General features: G+C 36.6%; 1 protein-coding gene and 1 pseudogene across 4 annotated transcripts in view; one reads left to right on the top strand and one right to left on the bottom strand.

The window, feature by feature from the left end:
• The window catches only part of UVRAG (UV radiation resistance associated), a 312724-nt gene that overhangs the window by 190043 nt on the left and 101400 nt on the right, over positions 1-21281 (bottom strand). The gene's annotated exons all lie outside the window — the stretch shown is intronic.
• On the top strand, positions 5778-6087 carry LOC103016770 (small ubiquitin-related modifier 1-like; annotated as a pseudogene).

The raw sequence follows: 21281 nt of genomic DNA, 5'->3' as shown, positions 1-21281 counted from the left end.
GATCAGAGATCTACATCTTATATTCATAAATGCACAAACATTGTGGAGAAATGGGTGTGCAAAAAATTATAATAGGGGCTTCCCTGGTGGCGCAGTGGTTGAGAGTCTGCCTGCCAATGCAGGGGACACGGGTTCAAGCCCTGGTCTGGGAGGATCCCACATGCCGCGAAGCAACTAAGCCCGTGTGCCACAACTACTGAGCCTGCGCGTCTGGAGCCTGTGCTCCACAACAAGAGAGGCCGCGACAGTGAGAGGCCCGCGCATCGCGATGAAGAGTGTCCCCCACTTGCCGCAACTAGAGAAAAGCCCTTGCACAGAAACGAAGACCCAACACAGCCAAAAATAAATAAATAAATAAATAAATAAATAAATAAATAAATAAATAAATAAGTGAAATTCTAAAAAAAAAATTATAATAGTGTAATACTATGATAGCGGTACATATAGGGTAATAGCTGAGCATAAAGGAGGGACATCTGTTTTAGAGGTAGTATCAAGTGGAAGTAAAGTCTTCTAGGAAGAAGTAAAAACTAAATTGATATTAAAAGTAAGAGTAGAATTAACTAGGTAAAAACGAAGAAGGATATTTCAGACAAAAGGAGAAGCAAATACAAAAACAGAGAAAAAAGACTGCACAGCATTTTCAAGAACTGCAAGCCTTTAGCAAGGCTGGAGCACAGGAGCACAAGGCTCCAGCAAGGCTGGAGCATCCTCTCATATGCGAGAGGACGGTAAGAGATGACGGTGTAAAGGTAGACAGAGGTCAGATTATGAAGACTCAGTATATCAGGCTAAGGAGTTTTATTCCCAAGGTAATGGGATAAAGTTTAAAGTGGGAGACCTGACCGAATATATGTTTTAAATTTAAGACTATTTGGGCTGCAGTGTGAAAAGACTAGGGTACTTCCCAGTACAAAACGACCCAGAAATTCCTTTTTGGAAGAGGAAGAATTCAAGTAGAAGTCCAGAAATAGATAATATTTGATAAGGCTACCCCTTATCTGAGTTGTGGTCCTCCTCAATAACCCTGGGAGGACGGCTCCATGTAGAGTTCACATCATGCTCTGATCATCTGTTTACTGCCTCTCTCCAGCACTGGATTCCATACTCCTTGAAAACCTAGAGCTATATCTTATTAGTGTTTGTGCTCTTGAGCTTCCCCACAGTTCTGGTACAGACCTTCAGTACACAGCTTCCCTTCCATCCCTCAGGAGAGGGGCCTATCTCACCCTTCCTCTTAGACCTTCAAAGCACAGTAGATGATAAACAACAGATGACTATTTTAAGATTTCTTCTGATTCTGTTTTCCTCAGATTCTATGAAATACTTGTTGACTGATAAGTTTACTCATGTTTTCTTGTAAGTGTATCAAGCATAGAAAAATTCCTGGAAAACTGCCTTGAGAACATTTTTTTAAAGTTTGCAAATCACATTAATATTAGAGTACAAATTTCTGATTGTCGAAATCCCTCTTACAGAGTGATTTTTATAAAGGAACATAGCGATTCAGATGGGTCTGCTGGGAAGATCTATTACTTTTCATTCTAGATACTACATGTCTTTCAACAGAGCCTGATTTTTTTCTGAGAGTCACATTCCACTGATTATTAACACTGACTTGACTACTGACTAAAGGTTCTACGTCTTTTTTTCACCCAGGCTGTGTCCATATGTCAAGCCTTCCTCTTCTTATACAATTGGTTTGGGAACTTAATTTATCCCAGTTAAATTCCAACTTGAAATTGAAGATGGGCTGAATATATATTCGACCTTTCCAGTCCCCAGAGATCATCTTATATACTGATTCTGTTATACAAAGTAATCACCATCTCTACAAGCTCCACACTATCATTGCGTTAGCTTTCTAAGTTTTTAAGCTTTACAGAAGTTTCTATATCTTTGTTCTAATGTTTAGACTGTAATATCGTAAAGGGAAGAACTATGTCTCCCTTGTTTGCCATTATATCCCCAGCATATTGCACAGTTTCCAACATGCAGTACTCAATAAACATATGGCGAGTAAATAACTGAATGAATGAACATGTTGAACAAGACTAGATAAAAAAACAGAGCCCTATGCCATGCCATTAGAAATTTCCCTCTAGGTTGGTAAGTTATTAAGCAGTTATAAATCTTCCTATCTTTACTATCATCTAGCTTATCCTTCTTATCTTGCTCCCCAAGCTTTCAATCATAGCTTGCCAAAGACCTTACCATAGTTATTATCTGTATCTACAAATCTACTTACCCTTTCAAAATGGACACATCAGTCTGAGATAACTTCTTCTTGGGAAAGGCTCATTGAGGGGAAGGGATTTAAGCTTCAATTTGAAGGAAGGGTAGGATTCTGACAACTGTATGCAAGAGAATAGTCATTTAGGGTATTGGGAATAGCTTTTCAAAGTCATTAAGGGAGCAGAGTGCCTTGCATGTTCAAAATAGGAAGTAGGTAGTGTGCTAAAGCAAAGGGCACATGTGAGAATGTCATTGAGTCTGGAAAGGTTGATCAGAGCCAAATTCCTGTGGACTTTGAATGCCTGAGAAATCTTTTGTATCTTCATAGCACCTACAGCAATCTTGGACACAAGGGAATCACTCAAATACTTGTTGATGGGTTTACTAAATATGACAGTTTCCCGAAAGACCAGAAGTCTACCCTAAAGCCTGCTTCTACATTCCTCTGTCTAGACCATGCACATGGTTGAGAAGAATACACAGTATCACGGTAATGGCATCAAATAAGACAGAACACTACTGCTACTTATGAAACTGAGGAGACAGTAGGTGATGTGAAAGCATGTGATAATGAGTGTGTCAGGTCTAACCAAGATGTGTCCTCAAAAAATAACAAACAGCACTGATGAAGCAAAAGTTATAAAACGATAATCAACGCTTTGAATTTCCAATTTACATTTCAAAAACTCACTTCAGGCAAGAAGAACCACAGCTGGCATAAGAGTAGGCTAAATCATTCCCAGATTTTTTCATAATACCATCCGTGTGCTAAAATGCAAGTTTAATTTAAAATATATTCATTGTACAATAAACATACTTGAGGAAGTACATAAAAAGTACTTCAGAATTAGAAACAAGAAAGAGTACAAACTAGGATATGGACACGGTCTTAAAACTTAAAAGTAATACTATACATGACTTTATGCCAATAAACTAAAAAGAACAGAAAAAGTAAATGATTTTCTAGAAAACTGTTAATTACTAAGTTTTCTCAACAAGAGATTAAAAACCTGAGTAGATTAATAACCACAAAGAAATCAGAAAGGTAACCAAAGGGTAATACCTTGTAGGGGTAGAGGGACTGCAGGCCCTGATCGTTTTATAGGTGAGAGCTACCACCTAAATCTAAATTACATAAATTGTCTTAAATCATGAGAAAATATAGAGAGCTTCTCAATTCATTTTAGGCTAGTGTAACCCTTACGAGTTTTGATTTGAACCTGAACAGCACACACAAAAATAAAACTACATGTCTGCCTCACTTATAAAAAACTGCAAAATACAAAATATTAGCAAATCTAAGCCAGTGCTGTATTAATAAATACATCATAAGCAAGTAAAATTTATCACAGGATTATACAGATGGTTTAACATCATTTAACATCAAGTCTGTGTAATTCACTACATTAATAGAACAAAGGAGAAACACTAAACTTGTTCCTGAGAAAAATCCTTAGTTATACTAGGCATAGAAACTTTCTTGTTTGATAAAAGGAATCTATCAGAAAACTCCAACTTATATCATAATGAATGGTGAAATGTCAGAATATCAAGGATGCCCTCTGTGGCAAACTGAATTTTCCATATATGACCACAATAATATCTCCCATCCTAGATGGTCTTCTACAGTGTGGACTTAATATTTCCTCACCAAGAGGCAGAATCTATTTCTCTACTCCTTGAATCTGGGCAGGCTGTGTGACTGCTTCGACAAATAGAATATGGCAGGAGTGACCCTGTGCTAGTTTTAGGGACAGCCCTTAACTTCTACTTCCTCTCTCTAAACACTCACTCTGGGGCAAACCAGACTCCATGCAAGAAATCCAACTACCCTGAGAATGCCATATGTGAGGAAGCTGGCCATGTAGAGAAGTATTTGGAGATAGAGATGGCTGGCCAGTCTCCACTGTTCTAGCCATCCCAGCTGAGGCACCAAACATGTCAGTGAAGAAGCATCCATATGTCCAACCTAGTTGAATCTTCAGATGACTCCAGCCACAGCTGCCATCTGATTACAACTACTTGAAAGGCCCCAAGGGAAAACAACCAAGCTAAGCTTAAAGACATTCCACAGAACTGTAAGAATCTGAGGATAATTAATTGTTGTTTTCAACTACTAAGTTTGGGAATGACTCGCTATGTAATACTAGAATACTCACTGTGAAGGACTTAGCCAATAAGGTACATAAAACAAGACAAACACACTTAGAAAATAGGAGACAAAACTGTCACCATTTACAAATGGTATTATTATTTACATAATATACCCTAGAGAGTCTTTAAAAACTATTAGAATAAAAGACTTCAGTAAAGTAACTGGATGCAAAAATCAGCATGCATAATCTAGAATGCCTTTAATTTCAACAGTTTCTCCATTAACCTTGCATGACATACTGAAGAGACTAATAATTTCAATTGGTGGAATCATTGTACCAGTGCAGTATAAAATATACTTGCATTACCACAAATGCACTGTTTGGCTTTCCTTTTGGCTCACGCCCATAGACTATATCTTTAACCCTGGTCAACCAGCTTGTAAATTTGAATGCTTGATCGCAAGAAAGATGGGGCAAGAAGAATGTATTTGAAGTAGCATATATTCATTCTGAAAATACTGTTTAAATCTCATCACTCTCAGGTCTCATTAAAAATAATCCACTGCCTCCATACAACCTATCCCACCAAAATAACACTTCTGAGTGTGAATTTCACTGTCCTGCACTCAGTACAATTTCAAGATGCCCCTTCTACTCCAGGAGTTTCTTCCTAGTATATTTACCTCCTCCTCCGTCCTTATTGTATGCTCATATACCTCTCTATGGACCCTCAAAACTCTTCTAATCCAAGAGTTTTCTTTATCCTTCCCTGAAGGCTTCAGGGAAATCACATTGGCATCTCCTTCTCTAAATCTGTTTTAATGCTCACAAAAAAAAGAATACTAAGCATCTTGTACATTATTTCATTCAGTAAGCATATGTGCCATGAAGTTTAGCACTTGCTTTCTTCTCAGATCCTCTCCCTCACTGTGCCTAAACTAACAAAGGATTGCACACTTAGCAAGTATTTAATATATATACTTGATGATTTTTTAAATATATTTTTAAATTATGATTTGAATAATATTCTTCAACTAATCGGCTTTCATAAGAACAGCATTTAAAAAGAAATTACTAATTTGGTTAAATCCCCCTGTTTTTAACTGAGGTATAAGTGACATAACATTACGTTGGTTTCAAGTGTACAGCATAATGATTCCATATTTGCATATGTTCCAAATGATTACCACAATAAGTCCAGTTAACACCACCTATAGTTACACATTCCTTCTTTTCTCGTGCTGAAAATTTTGAAGATCCACACTCCCCTACCTACTTTCAAATATGCAATACAGTATTATTAACTATAGCCACTGGCTAAATCTTAACAGAAAATGGTGCCGTGGAGCCATGAAAAAAAGACATGAATTTGTAAACCTTGGAGAGAGATTCTGCCTATGCAAAGTGGCTACTGTGTATAGACCCCAAGGAAAAGCCACCTATACCATGTCTAACCAAGAGGTGAAAGCTTCCACCAAGGAGTTGAGGGACCAGAAAGAAGGAAAATACATTTAATTCAAAGTCATCAGACAGGACAGAGGTGAGATTCACTTCAAGGTAAAAATGACAACACATCTCAAGAAACTTTAAAAAATCACACTATCAAATACACAGAGTTCCAATTAACTCATTCTTGTTTCTCTTTGAAGGTCAGAAAGTTGCTGATAATCACATTCCAAAAGAACTGGAAATAAAACAGGAAGATGTGACTGAAGTTTTTCAGGAACAAACAGGGGAGGGTTATTCAACAATTTAGGTATTTTTTTTCTTTTCCTTTAATTTTTTTATTTTTAAAAATAGTGCTTTGCAATGTAATATTGCAACTAATGCCCATTTTTCATTATCATTCATTTTCATTGTCCTGATCTTTTACCATCAAGCCTTAGGCCCTTTCATCTTTTGAAAAATTACATGGGTACATTGAGAGAGGCCACTGTACCTAGGATTCTGCAATTTTCAGGCTTGTGATCATCAGATAGACCAACACAAGGATTCAGAATGATTTTCCACTTGGTCCTGAGGTTCAGTTATATGAAATTCTTGTAGACAATGACTTCCAGTATAAACTGGAAGATTTTCAGATTACTCAACTGTGGAAAATGACATTTCCTTAATTTTAATCTTGAACTCTGCACCAAAAAAATAAAACAAGATCAGGTTGGAGGGGGAGATGACAGATAGGGTGACAGTAATGACTAACTTTAAAGGAGGCTTTATTTAAAGAGATGACACATTTAAGATTATTTTTGGATCTTGTCAGACACTCGCAGAAAAGTTCTGACTTCCAGGGAAATTAATAATAAAGACATAGAGAAGCATATAAACAATCTGAACAGAGGAGTTGGTTTCAGCCATGTTCTATGCGTTTATACAGATAACAAAAGCAAAGTTAGAAAGGCATATTTATGAAGCTTACTCCTGAATGTAAATCAGTGAATATGCTTCTTTCACTGAGAAAAACTTCCTACAAAAAATACAGCTGTGCTTAATGTGTTTAATGACAGCTGCAAACATTTTGGCTCAAACTCATTTTGTTAATAGAAGGGTAATAACAAGCAGTTCACACTGACAGACTATCCAGAGATGACCTGATAATTATCAGAGTGTGCATCAGAATTACCCGAGATGCTATTTTTTTACAATATGTAATGACTCATTCTTGAAGCCTTTCAATCAGAACCTAGAATTAAAATGGTAATTATCAACATGCAAATATATATAATAAAGTCATAGGATATTTTAAAAGCACAATTTTTACAAAAATTAATGAATATTGTCTATTTGTGGAACTACAATAGGCAATTTGATAACCTTGGATTTTATAAATATAATAGGTAGTATAGCATAGTGATTAAGTGTGTAGCTGGCAAGTGAGAATAAAAACAATACATTCTTCAAAGGTTTATTCTGAGGATTAATACTTATAAAGCATCTATGTTTTTATCATTTGAAAAGTACTCAAATATTAGCTATGATTCTAATTATTATTATCTTCTTTAAGCCTATATATTTATTCCAGCAAGAATGCCACTATGCAAAGCATTTTGGGGAGCTGCCCACAAAACTTGTGGTATAATCTCTGGATATCTTCAATAATGGCAAATCTCTATCTCTGCTGGAAGACTTGATAACTGAGAAATCATCAAAATTAATCTGGGCCAAACTTGTGAATTAGATGGGCAATCAGGCTGGATAATCACCTTTTAAGTAAAATTAAAATGTGGTGCTATAAGTAAAGCAATTTTTAAAATGTTGTTAGTTCTAGAAATACAGCTGACCCTTGAACAACAGGGGGTTTCTACTGCGCAGGTCCACTTACATGTGCATTTTTTTCAATAAATATATTGGAAAATCTTTTGGAGATCTGTGACAATTTGAAAAAACTCAGACGAACTATGTAGCCTAGAAATATCAAAAAAATTTAAGTTAGGTATGTCATGAATGTATAAAATTTATGTAGATATTAGTCTATCCATACATAGGCACAAGGTGAGTGTATTAATTATGTATAATTAATACTGTATTAATGAATAAAATTGTAATTTGCCATAAAAAGTTTATAATGATTCATTCACTAGTGTATAGACTAGGCTACCATGAAGAATCCTACCAATTACACGAGGCTACCATAAAGCAATCATATTGCTGCTTCTTCCTTATCAATACATGAATCATTATACCTGCAAATAAATATGAATTTCTTTTTCACATTATTTTTTCATTTTCGATGTCTAGTTTTAGTAATCTGTATAACGTCTACAGTGTTTTGTAGGATGTAAGACAACACTGACGTAGGTACTGGCAGATGATTCATCTTGGAAACAGACATTGAAAACTTACAGTATGGATACATTCAATACTGTATTGTAAAGGTATTATCTCTTCCATATTATTTTCTTAAGGACGTTCTTTTCTCTAGCTTACTTTATTGTAAGAATACAGTATATAATACACATAACATACAAAATATGTGCTAACTGACTGTTTATGTTATCAGCAAGGCTTCCAGTCAACATTAGGTTATTAATAGTTAAGTTTTGGGGGAGTCAAAAGTTATATGCAAATGTTCGACTGCACGGGGCGGGGCGGGGGGTGGGGAGGTTGGCGCCCCTAACCCCTGCATTGTTCAAGGGTCAACTGTAACTAGGAATTCGACTCATTGTCAATTAAGGGCACTTTTATGGTCAAAGGACTATGTTAATGTTAGTATTCAGAGCTATTTTAGAGGTCTTTTAATTCAATGCTCTCATTTTAAATATGTAAATGGAACCCCAGTTTGCTAAAGACACTTGCCCAAAGTCTCAAAGCTACATTAGTCAGAAAGCGGGGACTAAAGTCCAAGATTCGTAACTTCCAATTCACTTCTCCTTCCTCTGCACCACACTGCCTTGTTGTCCTCTTTGTCATGTTTGCATGCCACATTTATACTTATACAAGTTGTCTTCTTACTGGTATTAGTGAAAAAACTGAAATGTTTTCTTGCAATCCCCTATTGCCAATACATGTGATTAACTTTGCTCATTTTGGTTTTTAGTATAGTATTTCAGAATTGGCTTAACAAATTTCTCCACTTGGCCTACTATCTGAAGAAAATGAGCAAATACAGAATTCCTTCTAAACTGGCAGTTTTGTTGCAGTTTTAACTGGACACAAATGAAAATTAGTGCAGTGTCTCCAAAGACATGCCCCTACCAGCACACTACTACTTAAAACTCTTGAAGTCTGTTCCAAAAAAAAAGAAACCAGCACAACTCTCTTTTTTCCTCCCTTTTCATCCCATTGGACCTCCAGTTCATTACCAGTCTCACACAACTGCAGATGTCTCACAAGTCTTTTAGTCACTGATAAGCAAAATATAATCTTTAGAGGGTGAGACTTTACAGTCTTGTCTTCTTTAGACTATATGTTCATGTGGCCTCCTGAGCTCTACAGGGTATGTATGCGTATATGCATGTGTATGTATATAGGTACATATATGTTTTTATGTCTGTATATGTATGTGTAGGGATTATATAAGGATGCATTACTATAGTGAAAAGGACATTCAGCTGGAAGCTAAAAGATCTGGTTCAAACTCAGTTCTACCAATTTAAGAGCTATGATTTGGAGGATATTATATAACCTCTCTAATCATCTCTAAGCTCTGAGTTCTCTGTGGAAGGGGATTAGATCATATTAATCTTCTTAACTTCCATTCTACTGTGCCTGGGCCATAGTAGGCTTTCTGTAAATTTGGCTCAGTTCAAATTTGAATGAGAACAAAGGGAGGTAAAGAAAATGATATAGAGGTAGCAAGGTAAGGTCCACACCTTGTATTTAAGTGCAGTATAAAGTCATTTTTTACCCTGAAATTACTAAAATGGTCTTCAGGACATCAAAATCCTTAGGACCAGCCTACCTTATTCTACTTCTGGCCAAGACAGAGTAACAGAGACTAGATTTACTCTCCCACCTAAAACTACTAGAATAAAAACTAAGAATACATGTGAAACAGTGGTCTCAAGTAACCCATCAGGTAACAAAGGACAATAATACTTGAGAGTGAAGAAACATATAAGGTGAGCCCTATGATTGCCCCAAACTTACTGCCTGGAGAAAGTTAAAAGACCAAAGCACAGGGAGGGAGATCCCAACGAGTACAGAGGTCTACCTGAGTTAAGGAGAAAACTGAAAGTCCAGGGGAAACCACAAGTTCTACAGTTCTCAGCACACAGTTCTAGAGAGAGAGCACAAACAGAAAACTCCAAAACCTGCAGAGAGTCATACTCAAGTATTCAGCTGTGTACTGATCAGTGAATCACCTGAGGAAACTACTCAAGGCCAGGGGGAAAAAAAAAATCCACCTGAAAGGACTAGAAAAAAAGTAAGCAGAGACTGCACAGGGCCAGGAATAGTGCCTATTCCTTCTAGACAGTGTATAGCCCATAATTCATGGGCCATATAATAAAGTATTGAGAAGAGTTTGTGGATAAAATTAACCCTAGACTAAATGCTGTTTTAGTCCAGCCTTACAAAGCTTAAAAGCAAGATCTGAAAGGACAAAAATTTTTCCAAGTAACAGAACTATATCTCAGAATAAACCTCAAGAATATTTATAGGACTACAAAAATACCCCACAAACAAAATTTACAGTGTCTGGCATCCAACCAAAAATTACCATACACGCAAAGAAGCAGGAAAACAGAACGCAAAATGAGTAGCAAAATCAATCAATCAATCAATCAAAACTGGCCCAGAATTAACAGAGATGATATAATTAGTACAAGGCCATTAAAACAGTTATTACAACTGTAATTCATATGTTCAAAAGCTAGACAGAAAAGATTGAACATGTTAGAGACAGAAAAAATTTTAAAGACCCAAATTGAACTTCTAGAGAGGAAAACTACAATGTTTGAAAAGAAAAAAAATTAGTGGATGAACAAATTAGACATTACAGAAGAAGATACCTGAAGATATGCTAAATGTCTATGGACATTTGAATAGGAAATATTCAAAATAAGAAAGAAATAAGACTAAAACAAAACAAAGCATCAGTGAGTGGTGGGACAGCTTAACAAGACCCAATATACATGTGAATTGTAGTGCAAGGAAAAAACAGTAGAGAAAGAGACAGAAAAAAAATATTTGAAACTAATGACTGAAAAATTTCCAAATCTGATGAATACTAGGAACCCACAGATCCAAGAATCCCCAACAAGTTCCAACGATAAGAAGCACAAAGAAAACTATACCAAGGAACATCATAATCAAATTGCTCATACAATATTAAAGAAGAAATCTTAAAAGCAGCCTAAGAAAATGACATAAAGGGGAACAAATACAAGAATGACAGACTTCACATCAGAAACAGTGCAAGCTAGAAGACAGCAGAGTAACATCTTTAAAGAATTAAAAGAAAAAAACTTAACCCAGATTTCCACACTCAGTGAAACTATCTTTCAAAAACCAAGACGGTATAAAGACATTTTCAGACATGCAAAAGGTGAAACAATTCAATTACCAGCAGAAATGCATCAATAAGAAATGCAAAAGGAAATACTTCAGGCATAAGGAAAATGATACCAGATGGAAATGTGGATCTACATTTGGGAATGAACAGCATCAGAAATAATAACTATGCGGGCAAACACAGACTGTTATTATTATTTATATCTTTTTAGGGACGTCCCTGGTGGTCCAGTGGGTAAGACTCCGCACTCCCAAGGCAGGGGGTCCGGGTTCAATCCCTGGTCGGGGAACTAGATCCTGCATGCATGCCGCAACTAAGAAGCCCACATGCCGCAAATAAAGATCCCGTGTGCCGCAACTAAGACCCGGCGCAGCCAAAATAAACAAACAAACAAATAAATAAATAAATCTTTTTAAGTTAATCAACTGTTTAAAGCACAAATAATAATAAAGTATTGTGGGGTTTATAACAAATGTATAAGTAAAATATATGACAAAAGCAACAAAAAGGCTGGTAAGAGAAAAATGTAGGTCACTGATGTGAAGTACTTATACTGTCTGTGGCATGACATACCATCAGTTGAAGATGTACATTACAACCCTTAAAACAACTACCAGAATAACAAAAACAAACAATTGTAGCTAATAAGCCAACAAAGGAAACAAAGTCCCAAAATAAACAGATAAAGAAAGGGAACAAGAATAGATGGGACAAATTGAGTACAAAAAGCAAGATAGATTTAAACTCAACAATAGCAGTAATTAATGTAATTTAAAAATAGTCCAAATATACCAATTAAAAAGTAAAAACTGTCATACTGGATAAAAAAGCAAGACAACTTCATGATATCTCCAAGGAACTCCTTTAAATACAAAAAATGTCAAAAGGGTTAAAATATAAAAAGTAAATAAGGAAAAGTAGCACCATGCTAACACTTTTCAAAAGAAAGATGTGGCTATATGGCTATATTACTATTATACAAAGTTGACTTCAGAGTGAAGAATATTACCAGGATTACAGAGGCAATATCATAATGATAAAGTCAATCTGTCAAGAGGACATAATAATTCTAAATGTTCATGCACCTAATAATAGTGTGAAAATGCATGAGCAAAATGTGATAAAACTGGTAAGGTGAAACAGACAAATCCACAATTATAACAGGATATTTTAACACCCCTCTTTAAATAAGTAATAGAAAAAAACACACAGAAATTAAGTAAGGATATAGGACATTTGAACATATAGAACACTCCACTCAACAGCAGCAGGATATATATTCTTTTCAAATGCACAGGAAATGTTTAACATTAAAGAACATATTCTGAACCATAACACAAGTCTCAATAAATTTAAAAGGAGTCAAGCCATGCAATGTTAACTTCTCTCATCACAATGGAATTTAATTAGATATCAATTTTTTTTAATCTGGAAAATATGCAAATATGTGAAAACCAAGTAACAAACTTCTAAATAACCCATGAGTCAAAGAAAAAAATCAAGAGGAAAATTAGGAAGTATTTTTAAATGAATGAAAATAGAAACAGAATACATCAAAATGCAGGAAAAGTAACTTCCTCCTTAGAAATTTATAGTACTAAAACTATGCATTAGAAAACAAGCCTCAAATTAATGACCTCAGCTTTCACCATTAAAAAAACCCCAAAAAAACCTAGAAGTAGGGCAAATTAAGCTCAAAGATAACAGGAGAAGGGAAATAATAAATTCAGAACTGATATCAATGAAACAGAAAACAAAATGGAGACAAATTAATGATACCACAGGCTGTTTCTTTGAGAAGATCAATAATATTGGTAAACCTACAGCTACACTAACCAGGGGAAAAAAAGGAAGACTTAAATTACCAGTAGTAGGAATAGGAGAAGTAATAGCACTACAGAGTATATATATATTAAATTTTACCACTTAGACAAAATGGACAAATTCCTTGAAAGACATAAACTACCAAGACTCACTCAAGAAGAAACAGATAACCTGAATAGTCCTATATCTACAGAAATTTTAGTTAAAATCTTTCTAAAAAGAAAATTTCAGGCCCAGATGTCTTTACTGTGAATTCTACAAAACACGTAAAGAAGAAAGAATACCAATTCAATATAATTTCTTCCAGAAAATTGAAAAGGAAATATTTCGTAATTCATTATATGATCCAGAGTGATCAACTGCTGATGGACATTTGGATTGTTTCCACTTTTTGGCTAATGCAAATAAAGATCTTAAGAATATTTGTATACAAAACTTTAGTTGGACATATGCTTTCATTTCTCTTGAATAAATATCTAGGAGTAGAATGGCTGAGTCATAACGGTAGGCACATGTATTGTGGAATATCCATATAATGGAATACAACTTAATAACAAAAATAAATGAACTATATTGATACACATGAAATAATTCTCTTGAGCTACAGAAAGCAAACAAAAATAGGACACATACTATATGATTCTATTTATTTAAAATTCTAGAAAATTCAAACTAATCGATGCCAACGAAAAGCATATTAGTGGTTGCCTGGAGATGGGGAGAGAATGAGTGGGTAGGAGGGATTACCAAGGACACAAGGAAACTTTTAGAGCTGTTGGATATGTTCATTGTCTTAATTTTGGTGATAGTTTCATGGATGTTTGCATATCAAAACTTTTCAAATTGTACACCTCAACTATGTGAAGTTTATATGTCAAGTATACCTTAATAAAGCTGTTTTTTTAAACAGTCCTTAGGGGACTTCCCTGGCGGTCCAGTGGTTAAGACTCCACGCTTCCACTGAAGGGGGCACAGGCTTCCACTGCAGGGGGCACGGGTTCGATCCCTGGTCAGGAAACTAAGATCCTGCATGCCACTCGACGTTGACAAAAAATTTAAAAAAAAAAAAAGTCCTTAGCACCAGAGCTCAAGAACCTTCATCTGCATTAATTCTTACACAGGTACACAGCTAGCCCTTGGACAGAGATATTATGGTACTTTCCTAAAAAATACAGTGAAAAATTCACCAAGTATTTATCAGACACACTCAAACATTAGCATCCACTCATTCCTTCAACCAATATTTTTTCAGAACCTAAAATGCAGAACAGTGCTGAGCTAGATGCTAAGAGTACAAAGATGAATTAGATCTGAGTTTTCCAACAACCTCTTTTAAAAGATTTAATTAAAGTTTAATGATAATAAGAAACAATGACCCTTCTCATTTTCTGGTCCCTCATTCATAGACATGCAAACAGAGATGCACCCACATGTTGACTATTCACATTGCTCTAAAAAACTGATGTAATATTCTGCTCTACATTTTAAATATACTTGATCACCAGGCTGGTAGGAAACTTCAGAATTACTTACTTCAGTCTAACTCGGATTGTAAGAGGCTGATCAAGGTCACAGGGGAGTCCAAATGGAGGTAGGAGGATGATGACTCATTGCAGGGTACAAAACCATGGTATCCACATGGTGGTGGTGGTGGGATGGCAGTAGCAACAGATTGATTACATATAGAGGAAACTGATTTTATAAGTAAATTGAAGATAATGGGAAGCTGGGTTTCCATTTTTGGAGAAGGGAGTCACAATACAGAAAGAAACCTAAAATGAACCTGTGGCGTTGGACTGGAATTGATGATATCTGTGTGAACTCATGGTTTTCGACTTAGGTAGGTAGATAGCTAGACAGATAGACAAGAGAGAAAGACAATATAGCAGTACAGGAGTGTGTGTGTGTGTGTGTGTGTGTGTGTGTGTGTGTGTGTGTGTACAGATGCATGTATCTCCTAGCTCTTTCCACTGAGGGAAAGTAATAACCCAGGTGCAAAGAACACACACAGACCCAGATCTTGCTTTCTAAAAAACTGTTCTTCACTAAAAGAAATCAAAGGTCCTTGGAGAAATGACTAATTTTAATGCAGGGGCACAGGGAACATAGCTGGAATATTCTGTGCCAGAAAGTAAAGAAGGACTCAAAGAGTGATGGAAATATGTCATAAGAAAACAGAAGCCAGCTTGAAGAAGTTCTCATGGCCAAACCTGGACTAATTTAAGTATCAAAATAAATAACTATAGTAACAGATTATTACCCATCGGGTGAATAAAGAATCATGAGTCCATACTGATGCAAATAAATAAATGAGGAAGCGAAGAAAACTGCTTTTCCTTACAGTAGAATCTCAACCGATGAATGTAGAAGAGAATAGAAGTATAGAGTAACCAATTGGCAACCATCACTTTATAATTAATTCAGCCAAGAAACATCAATTTATGTTAAAACTAATGGGCAGAAAATTGATGAGAAATGAAATATTTACATAATCTAAAAGTACCTCCCCACAAAATACTTATAGACTGCAAAGTCAAAAAGGGTAACTTCACAGAGGAGAAACTTGGCACACACCACTCCAATGAAGTGTTCACAGTTAACATCACTAGTAATGGGGCAAATCAAAATTGTGTACTGCTTGACAGGATGCAAGAAGAACACAACATCACTTGTATAACATTCCTTCCAAAAATACATAACCTCAGTCTCTTCATGAGGAAATATCAGAGAAACCAAAATTGAGGAACATTACAAAATAAATGGCCTAAAATCTTTAAAAATGCCACAGTCAGAAAAGTTAAGGAAAGACTGAGGAATTGTTTTGGACTAACGGAGAATAAAGAGACATGATCCTTAAATGCAATGTGTGATCCTGGATGGAATCCTTTTGTTATAAAGGACATTGAGACAGTTGGAGAAACTTGCATGGGGTGTGTGAATTAGATGGTAGTAATGTGTCGACGTTAACTTCTTGATTTTGATAGTTATACTGTGGTTAAAAAGAAGAATGCGGGGCTTCCCTGGTGGCGCAGTGGTTGAGAATCTGCCTGCCAATGCAGGGGACACGGGTTCGAGCCCTGGTCTGGGAAGATCCCACATGCCGTGGAGCAACTAGGCCCGTGAGCCACAACTACTGAGCCTGCGCGTCTGGAGCCTGCGCTCCGCAGCAAGAGAGGCCGCGATAGTGAGAGGCCCGCGCACCGCGATGAAGAGTGGCCCCCACTTGCCGCAACTGGAGAAGGCACTCGCACAGAAACGAAGACCCAACACAGCCATAAATAAATAAATAATTAAAAAAAAAAAAAAAAAGAAGAATGCTCTGATTTGTAGAAAATACACACTAATTTATTTAGGAGTGATAAGGGATCATCTTTCTAATTTATTCTCAAATGGTAAAGGCGGGTGGGGGGGCTCATACTATTTCTACAATATATCTGTACATTTTAAAACATTTCGGAGGGAAAAAGACATGAAATACTCAAGAAATAAAAGCAGGGAGTACTGGAAGAAGGTAGCAGTATCCCAAACCAAGACTCTTCCACACAAGGCAGCCTGTCCAATCCCTTATTCTGTAGAAATAAAGGTCAATCCAGTGACATTAACATAGCACTTAAACCATGTATTCATGGCAAAAACAAACAAAAGGGGGAAAAAAACTGCCCTTTTCCCCAATTGGCGTACTTCACAACAAGGTCAACAGCTGCTTCACAGTAAAAACCACACTGTAGGGACTTCCCTGGTGGCACAGTGGTTAAGAATCCGCCTGCCAATGCAGGGGACACAGATTCGAGCCCTGGTCCAGGAAGATCCCACATACCGCAGAGCAACTAAGCCTGGGCGTCACAACTACTGAACCTGCACCCTAGAGCCCACAAGCCACAACTACAGAGCCCATATGCCACAACTACTGAAACCTGCGTGCCTAGAGCCCGTGTTCCACAGCAAGAGAAGCCACCGCAATGAGAAGCCCCCAGACCGCAACAAAGAGTAGCCCTCACTCGCCGCAACTAGAGAAAGCCCATGCGTAGCAATGAAGACCCAACGCAGCCATAAATTTATTTATTTATTTATTTATTTAAAAAAAAAAATAACCACACTGTAGCTAATTTGTCGGGACTGAGTTTTCAATATCTAACAAAGCATTTCTATCGAGATCACAAATATAATATACAGAATAACTATACAATTCCACTGACATCAGAGAAGACATCTCATACATACTAACTTCCCAGATAACTTTATCACATGCTTATCATTTTCAAATGTCAAAACAATTTTTTTTAATTTAACTATTTTGCACAGGAATAGCTATCTCCTCAATGTATTACCCACTTCCCTGGTTTCTGACAATGTGTTATGACAAAAATAATGATATCATTTCTTAAAGACTGTGCATCACTATGAACATAAGCAGGATGCCGAGGTTTGAAGAACCAGCTGCCCTGTTACATACAGTCCTACATCATAATACATTTTAACTTATGATGTCAGCTTTTAATTTTTTTCTGCCTTTCCTGTCTCTGAAAGGCTTTCACATAACATTGCTCTAGGCTTTCAATGTGCCTTCCAGTAGCATCACTAAATTATAGCATTTAATCTACAGTGAACTTGGAAACTAGGTCATTATGATTTATAAAATGGCACACAAAATAAAAGTAAACAGTTTCTGAATGAGGCCTATGGATTTTTCTTATGCATAAAATGTAGATAGAACATTGTAGGTATGAGATACTTCTGCAGCTTAGATTCTTCACATTAACTTTTAGGTTATTGTTTGGCTATTATAAATTGCTACTGCCAAATAAATGAGACACTACGTTATTTCAATTTTCAAAAAAGACATTAAATTTTTTTCAGAAAGTAGGTTGGAATTCATACATCCAATCACAGGAAATAATGTCTATTTGTCTTTGGGGAAAAAAGAGACAAAAAGAATCCAAAAAGTCAATCCATTAGACCCTGACTCTAGGGAAATTCTTTGGTGTTAGTTCTCAACATAAAATTATAGTCCTTTGTGCCATAAATGACAAACCCACAGCTAACATCACACTCAAAAGTGAAAAGCTGAAAGCATTTTCTCTAAGATCAGGAATAAGACAAGGATGCCCACTCTCACCACTTTTATTCAACATAGTTTTGGAAGTCCTAGCCACAGCAATTAGAGAAGAAAAAGAAATGAAAGGAATCCAAATTGGAAAAGAAGAAGTAAAACTGTCACTGTTTGCAGATAACATGATACTATATACACAGAGACTCCTAAAGACACCACCAGAAACTACTAGAGCTCATCAATGACTTCAGTAAAGTTGCAGGATACAAAATTAATATACAGAAATACGTTGCATTTCTATACAGTAACAATGAACTATCAGAAAGAGAAATTAAGGGGACTTCCCTGGTGGCACAGTGGTTAAGAATCCGCCTGCCAATGCAGGGGACATGGGTTCGAGCCCTGGTCCGGGAAGGTCCCACATGCCTTGGAGCAACTAAGCCTGGGCGCCACAACTACTGAGCCTGTGCTCTAGAGCCCACGAGCCACAACTACTGAGCCCACTTGCCACAACTACTGCAGCCCGTGCGCCTAGAGCCCTGTGCTCTGCAACAAGAGAAGCTACCACAGTGAGAAGCCCAAGCACTGCAATGAAGAGTAGCCCCCACTCGCCGCAACTAGAGAAAGCCCAGGCACAGCAATGAAGACCCAATGCAGCCAATAAATAAATAAATGAATTTAAAAAAAAAAGAGAGAAAGAGAAATTAAGCAAACAATTCCATTCACCATTGCATCGAAAATAATAAATACCTAGGAATAAACCTACCTAAAGAGGCCAAAGACCTGTGCTCCAAAAACTGTAAGACACTAATGAAAGAAATGGAAGGCGACACAGATGGGAAGATATGCTGTGTTCTTGGATTAGAAGAATCAATACTGTTAAAATGACCATACTACCCAAGGCAATCCCTATCAAGTTCAGTGCAATCACTATCAAATTACCAATGGCATTTTTCACAGAACTAGAACAAAAAAAACCTTTTATTTGTATGGTAACACAAAAGACCCCGAATAGCGAAAACAATATTGAGAAAGAAGAACAGAGCTGGAGGAATCATACTCCTTGACTTCGACTATACTACAAAGCTGCAGTAATCAAAACAGTAAGGTACTGGCACCAAAAAGACACACAGATCAATGGCACAGGATAGAGAGCCCAGAATCTACGACAAAGGAGGCAAGAATATACAATGGAGGGTAGACCATCTCTTCAATACGTTGCTGGGAAAATGGAAAAACTGGACAGCTACATGTAAAAGAATGAAATTAGAAATTCTCTTACCACCACATACAAAAATAAACTCAAAATGGATTAAAGTCCTAAATGTAAGACCACATACTATAAGACTCTTAGAGGAAACCATAGGCAGGACACTCTTTGACCTAAATTGCAGCAACATTTGTTTGGCTCTGTCTCCTAAAGCAAAGGAAATAAAAGCGAAAATAAGCAAATGGGACCTAATTAAACTTAAAAGCTTTTGCACAGCAAAGGAAACCATCGACAAAACAAAAAAACAACCTACTGAATGGGAGAAAATATTTGCAAATGATATGACCAGTAAGGGATTAATGTCCAACATATATAAACAGCTCAAACAACTCAACATTAAAAAAAACAAACTGATTAAAAAATGGGCAGAAGAACTGAAGAGACATTTTTCCAAAGAGGAATGCAGATGGCCAGTAGGCACATGAAAAGATGCTCGACAAGGCTAATCATCAGGGAAATGCATAATGAGATCACCTCACACCTGTCAGAATGGCTATCATCAAAAAGAACACAAATAACAAATGTTGGCAAGGATGTGGAGAAAAGGGAACCCTCATACACTGTTGGTGGGAATGTAAATTGTTATAGCCACTGTGGAAAACGGTATGGAGGTTTCTCAAAAAACTAAAAATAGACTTACCATATGATCCAACAATTCTACTCCTGGGTACCAAAAAAAACACAAAACCTAATTCAAAAAGATACATGCACCCCAATGTTCATAGCTACATAATTTACATTTGCCAAGATATGGAAACAACCTAAGTCAACCTAAGTTTCCATCAACAGATGAATGGACAAAGAAGACATGGTATGTGTGTATATATATATATATACATACATACATGTACACATACACACTATGGAATGCTACTCAGCATTAAAAAGAATGAAATTTTGCCATTTGCAGCAACATGGATGCATGTGGAGGGCATTACGCTAAGTGAACTAAGTCAGACAGAGAAGGACAAACACTATATGATATCACTTATATGTGAAATCTAAAAAATACAACAAACTAGTGAATATAACAAAAAAAAGCAGACTCATAGATATAGAGAAAAAGCTAGCAGTTACCAGTGGGGAGAGGAAAGGGGGCAGGGGCAATGTAGGGGTAGGGGAGTAAGAGGTACAAGCTATTAGGTATAAAATAAGCTACAACAATATATTGACCAACATGGGGAATATAGCCAATATTTTATAATAACTATAAATGGAGTATAACAATTTTTTTAATAAAATAAAATTAGTTCTTTGCTATGGGACAATCACACTTGGATCTATAGTAATATTGTGTGTGTGTGTGTGTGTGTGTGTGTGTGTGTGTGTATGTATTACTATATACTCTAATTAAACTATGTATTAACATATACTTAGATCTATAGTAATGTTATTTCTTTGTGGCTCAATTTTTTAAGTTCTCCTACAGACAAAGCATGGAAGAGTTAATTATAATAACAGCAAAACGTTAATTTTTTTTAAAAAAAAACTTGATAATGTAAGAATAAGATAACTAACAAAAACATAGAGGTAGGGCTTCCCTGGTGGCACAGTGGTTGAGAATCTGCCTGCCGGTGCAGGGGACACAGGTTCGAGCCCTGGTCTGGGAGGATCCCACATGCCGCGGAGCAACTGGGCCCGTGAGCCACGATTACTGAGCCTGCGCGTCTGGAGCTTGTGCTCCGCAACGAGAGGCCGCGATAGTGAGAGGCATGCGCACCGCGATGAAGAGTGGCCCCCGCTTGCCACAACTAGAGAAAGCCCTCGCACAGAAACGAAGACCCAAACACAGTCAAAAATAAATAAATAAATAAAAATTAAAAACAAAACAAAACATAGAGGTAGAGAGAGAGA

Source organism: Balaenoptera acutorostrata, chromosome 9, assembly GCF_949987535.1.
Source record: "Balaenoptera acutorostrata chromosome 9, mBalAcu1.1, whole genome shotgun sequence".
Classification (NCBI taxonomy): Eukaryota; Metazoa; Chordata; class Mammalia; order Artiodactyla; family Balaenopteridae; genus Balaenoptera; species Balaenoptera acutorostrata.
The sequence above is the reverse complement of the archived record's forward strand: the minus strand, read 5'-3'. Positions and strand labels throughout refer to the sequence as shown.